This window comes from Triticum aestivum, chromosome 3B (assembly GCF_018294505.1).
Source record: "Triticum aestivum cultivar Chinese Spring chromosome 3B, IWGSC CS RefSeq v2.1, whole genome shotgun sequence".
NCBI classification, from domain to species: Eukaryota; Viridiplantae; Streptophyta; class Magnoliopsida; order Poales; family Poaceae; genus Triticum; species Triticum aestivum.
The window spans coordinates 778165106-778171085 of NC_057801.1; the positions used below are offsets into that span (position 1 = coordinate 778165106).

At 48.8% G+C, this 5980-nt stretch overlaps 1 pseudogene; it reads left to right on the forward strand.

Annotated features, from left to right (window-relative positions):
- The first annotated feature begins 336 nt into the window (after nucleotides 1-336).
- Nucleotides 337-2387, forward strand: LOC123066527 (L-type lectin-domain containing receptor kinase IX.1-like; annotated as a pseudogene).
- The last annotated feature ends 3593 nt before the right edge of the window (nucleotides 2388-5980 follow it).

The following is a 5980-nucleotide window of genomic DNA, read 5'->3' on the forward strand; positions in this document are numbered from 1 at the left end:
GTTACCTAATCTTGTCTTCAGACTCTCGCAGTCAGAAAGACTTGGTCAGATAGCACATAGTATAGTACTGCCTTGTTTTCCCACCTAGGAGATTCCGCTGAAAGGCGTTGTTGAGGTATTGTCATTTGGTTTATCCTCTAACCCTTCCTGTTTAGCGGACATTACTAGAGGTTCTTCCGGCCTCTACACTGGATGTGCGTGGATCCCCCGGCAGCTGGCTCTGGCTAGCTGTTCGTTTGCATTGCCTAATATTTATTGAAGATTTCGAGATCACAAGTTGTAGTACTATATAGTGTCGAGGTGTTTGCTGACGATCTTCCAAACACACCGCAGCAAATGGCTGCTGCTGTGAGTTTTTCCCGCCGAATACAGATCTTTATGCTTCTCTACCATTCCATATGGTCTCTGCACCCGCCTCGTGCTACACCGCATTCTTTCAGCTTCAACTTCTCCCAGCCCGGTGGCTATGATGCCCAAGATTTCAGTTTTGAGGGCGATGCATACTACGACTCCCAGTCTCAGAGGATCGAGCTGACAAAAGGCGGGGGGAGTCCGAACATCCAAAACAGCGTGGGCCGAGCATTGCACTCGCAGCCGGTGCCGCTGTGGGATGTCGACACAGGCGAGCTCACCCGGTTCACCACCTCCTTCACTTTTCGAATCAATGTAAGTGGTCCTGTCAGTGGCGATGGCTTGGCATTCTTCCTTGGTCATTATCCTCCGACAAGCATTCCTGATCCCCTCGACAACGGCAAGAACCTTGGACTCTTTAACCGAAACGTCAGCACGGTCGCGACTGGCGATGAACGAGCGGTGGCGGTTGAGTTTGACACTTTCTTGAACCCCGGCATCGACACCAGCGGCAGCCACATGGGCATCGATGTTAACTCCATCATCTCGCGGGCTTACACCAACGTGACCGTGCATGGCAAGACTTAACAGCCGGCCTGCCTATGACTTGCCATATCAGCTACGGAAACGACACAAAAGTACTAGCCGCCATTCTCCAGATCGGCGACGTCACCTACCATGTGAACACAAGTGTTGACCTGCGTCAGCTCCTGCCCAGTGTTGTGTCCATCGGCTTCTCGGGTGCTACTGGCGTGGCGGTCGAGCTACACCAAATAATATCCTGGTCATTTAACTCTACCTTGGATCCATCGCCTGCACGGAAGATTTTGTGGAAACAAATAGCAGAGGTAACTGGGCCAATTATTGGAGTTATTGCAATCGTGTGCTTCTTTGTTGGAGTCCGTCGATGGCAGCTGTGCACAAGAAAGAAGCCATACAAAGCTCTCGCCGATGGCCGTAAACATATTGGTTATCATAAGCTGGCACGTGCGACCAACAAATTCGCAGAGGAAAACAAGCTTGGTCAAGGAGGTTCGGCCTTTTTTTATCGGGGCCTTTTGAAAAGTAGCGAGGTGGCGATAAAGAGATTCAAGCTGGTTGCATCAGGCGAGGGGAGGAAGGCGTTCGAGGATGAACTCATGATCGCTAGTCGCCTACGACATAAGAATCTTGTCAAGTTGATAGGCTGGTGCTATGATGGCCAGAGGAACCCGGTTGAGTTCATATGTTGGTGGTGGGACGAAAGGTACACACGTCTGTTCCTTGTGTATGAGCTTTTGCAAGAAGGTAGCCTTGATCGACACCTACACGGGGGCAACAGTTTGTTACCGTGGTCCAAGAGGTATGTATTTTAGTTTTGCCTCAGCTTTTACGTCGCTGCAACTTAATTTCTTTTTGTTCATACGTAATGCTAAACATGCTTTGGTAAACGCAGGCACGAGATTATCCTCAACCTAGGTTCTGCACTACAATACCTCCATGTAGATTGCGAGCAAGATCAACAGTGTATTGTACATGGTGATATCAAATCGAGTAACATATTACTTGGCTCTTCGTCTGGTGCCAAGTTAGGTGACTTTGGATTGGCAAGATTTGTTCACCACGAAACTGGGTCACAGACCACGAATGTTGTACAGGGCACTTTCGGATATATAGATCCTGTGTTCATTGACACGAGCAAACGGAATAGGGAGTCAGACATCTACAGTTTTGGCATCGTCCTACTAGAGATGGTCTCTGGAAGGAACCCAACAGATCAGAATATGCCTCCATTGTCGTCATGGGTAAGAAGTAAGTATGACGGGAATGCGATCCTGGAGGTAGTAGACGAAAGGCTGATAAACGGCGAGGTCACTAATGGGCTTCAGCAGAAGAAGCATGCGCTACTCATCGGACTCTTGTGCGCACACCAGGACCCGAGCAGCCGACCGTCCATCACCGACGCCATGAATGCCCTTGGATCGGATTCCGAGGAGCTGACACTGGACATGACTCCCCTAGAGACGATTACACACTCATTGCCATTATCTTTGTAGTTCATATGCTTATAGTTGGGGAAGTCAAAAGAAATAAAATACATATATTCAAGAGCTATGTGTCGGGTCATAAATCACTTCCGGAAAAATCGTCTAAGCCGACTACTTTCACCAACGCCGAGAACCAAATCACGAAAGCTCGGTAAAGACTGTTTAAGCAAGTACATGTCTCGGCAACATTAAGCACACGGTGGAGATAGGCCTTTGCTGAGATTGACAAAGGTGAACTCGGCAAAGATGAAACACTCGACTTACGCTTACTATGCCGAGACCTAAGGACACGGCAACAAGGGGACACGTGGCATGTGCGTTGGCGTTGACGGCTCCATGACTGTTGGCGCCCTTTGCCGAGTACCCCATTGTTGTGACTCGGCAAAGAGTCCTTCCTTTTTGTCAATAATAAAAATGGCACTAATATATGTTATTCAATCATTACATAAGTATGACCACCATTGCATAGGTTCAACCACATCACGCCACTTCATACAACCCTAAGCTGCCGCCTCCGCCCGAATTATTTCCTCCCTGTCACCTTCCGCCAACGCAGTTTGTCACGCTGTACTGCCACCGCCACCGCCGCTTCTCCACACCGATCTGTTGCCGCTTCTCCACACCAGCCATCTTGTGATGCAATTGTGTGGCCCGTTACTCCGTTGGACTCAAAACTTTTTGTGCACACAAAGGAGTCCATCATATGAGACATGCCAGCCCCTGGCTTTTTTCTGTCCGCCTGCAATATTTGGAAATATATCATTTCCTGGGTTTTGGTAAAAATTTGAGGGTGTTCCACAAAAGACAGATTGGAGGCCTCATAGAAACTACACCGTCTGTGAGGTAGGATCTAGAGTCCAATAGAGAACATGTACAGTTTTTTTCAAGGAATTGAGGAGCCCGTTACTCCACTGGCCTTGAAACTTTTTGTGCACGTAAAGGAGGCCATCACTTGGCGAAGAAGATGGCTACCGAAGGCTCCAGCGACCTAGCAGAACACATGAGTATATAGCTAGGTCTGCGTGTTGCCTTCCCACACCCAGAGCCTTCCCACCGGTGACAAGGTTGACTTCCGCTGCATCTACCAGATGACAACCACTGCATGGGCTTCGTCTTCACCTGGTTCTTCAGCAGGCTGCCAGGTTCACCACGTGGGGTCATGGCGGCTGTTGCTCCTTTCCTCCTCCGTTAGGGGCGGCTGCAGCATGGCGATGCCGACGTGATCAGAAGAGGGGGAGCCATGCTGTCGGTGCTCAGAGGCTGCCATGCTGGTGCTTCAACCGCTACCACTGCCGCCAGCCATTGCCATCACAATGCCACACGCCAGCTGATTAGCAACAGGGATGGAGCCCCGCTGCCACCATTGTCCATGCGCGCAAGCCCAGCCACCGCGAGGAAGGGCGCCCGGATCCGGGCTGACGGGATTAGCGAATCGGGATGCCACTCGAGTCAGCGCAGGCAAATGCAAGACTGTTAGGATTGCAACTTAGTATTATCCGGAGGCAAAAGTCATCATATATACATGTACAGGGGAGGCCAAAGGCCAGAATGCAAAAGGCCAAAGGAACACCCCCCCCCCCCAAACTGATGGTGGATCCACAACACTGAGTTTGGAGTGATAACTCGAAAGGCACATACTGAAGAGCAATAACATGTTCCTGCACACCAGTGCGTACAAATAAAGCATAACACCAATATGCTTGGTAAGCTAATGCTTCACTGGATCTCGCGCAATACTGATAGTACTTATTCTGTCTGACAAGAGTGTAGTAGGTGTAGTAAAAGTAACACCCAAATCCTCAAGTAACCAGCGTAACCAAGTCACCTCTGCCATGAGGAGAGCCATAACTCGCAACTCAGCCTCTGCACTCGAATGGGAAACTGCGGTCTATTTCTTCGTCTTCCAAGCAATGAGAGAACCACCAAGAAAGACACAGTAAGCAGAAAGTGAACGACGATCCAAAGGATGAATAGCCTAGGTAGCATCCGAATAGGCTTGGAGTTGTAACGAGCTGGAACGAGGAAAGAAGAGACGGTGAGAGATAGTGCCATGAAGATATCGTAGAACACGAAGAAGGTGACTATAGTGAACCGAAGTGGGAGAAGAAACAAACTAACTAAGGATATGGACATGAGAGGAGATATCTGGACGAGTGACGACGAGATAGACAAGACTCCCAACAAGATGAGGATAAGGGTCGGATCAGACAAGGGCTCACTGTCAAAAGCACGAAGGTGAACATTAAGCTCCATAGGGGGTCTCAATAGTGCACTCATCACTCAGAGTTGCACGAGCAAGAAGATCCTAGATATACTTTTCATGGGAAATAAAAAAGCCGTCAGTGGTGGAGGAAATCTCAACCCCAAGAAAGTAACGAAGTGGAACAAAAAACAGACATAGAAAACTGATCACTGAGACGGGCCTTGACAAAGGCTATGTACTCAAGATCATCGCCGGTAATGATCATGTCATCAACCTATAGAAGAAGAAGAGTGCGACCACGAGTAGCAAGGTGGACAAACAACGCTGGATCATGAACACTGGGTGAAAAACCAGTTGCAGTGATCATCGAGGCAAAACGCTGAAACCAAGACTAGAGGGCTTGCTTAAGTACATAGAGAGAGCGACGAAGACGGCAAACCATGCCATCAGGAACTGAATACCCAGGTGGTGGCTGCATATAAACTTCCTCACGCAACTCACCATTCAGAAAGTCATTCTTAACATCAAGCTGAGACACAGACTAGTGGCGAACGTAGGCCATGACGAGAAGTGCATGAACAACGGTCATATGGGCCACAGGAGCAAAGGTCTCATCGTAATCATGACCATGCTCCTGCTGAAAGCCACGAGCCACAAGACGAGCTTTATAACGCTCAAGAGAACCATCAGAGCGAGTCTTAATCTTATAGACCCACTTACAAGTGATAGGATGAACATGAGGACGAATTGAAACCAGATCCCACATGCCTGTGTGCTCAAGGGTAGCAATCTCCTCTCCCATGGCAAACTGCCATTCAAGATCAATAACTGCATCTCGATATGAAGTCGGCTCAACAATGGTCGATCACGGGGCGGATAAGGCCGAGAACAAAGACCATAAGTCGGCTGAGAGGAGGAAGATGACACATCAGAAGTTGAGGGCACATTAGTAGACTCATCCACAACACGTCGACAACGAGTATGGAAAGGAAATGAGGGAAGAGGTGAAATCACTCGAGATGGAGATGGGGAATGTGTCGGTGATGAAGGTGGAGAAGAGGAAGGTATCGATGATGAAGGTGGAGAGTCATGCGATGAGGAAGGAGACGAAACCATTGGAGAGGACGGCATCGGATCATTAACAGCGGGACGAGGAGTAGGAATACTAGGCACAGAGGGAGGTGCATCCGGAAATGTAAGAAATATGTGGAAAAGGTGTAGGAGATATGAAGTGTCAAACCAAGGTCAAGTGTGCCTTTTAGATATCGGAGAATACGTTTAAGAAAAAGAAGATGGGGTTCGCGAGGATCATGCATATGAAGACACACTTGTTGAACAACATAGGCAATGTCTTGTCGAGTGAGGGTGGCATACTGAAGAGCACCAGCAAGACTACGAT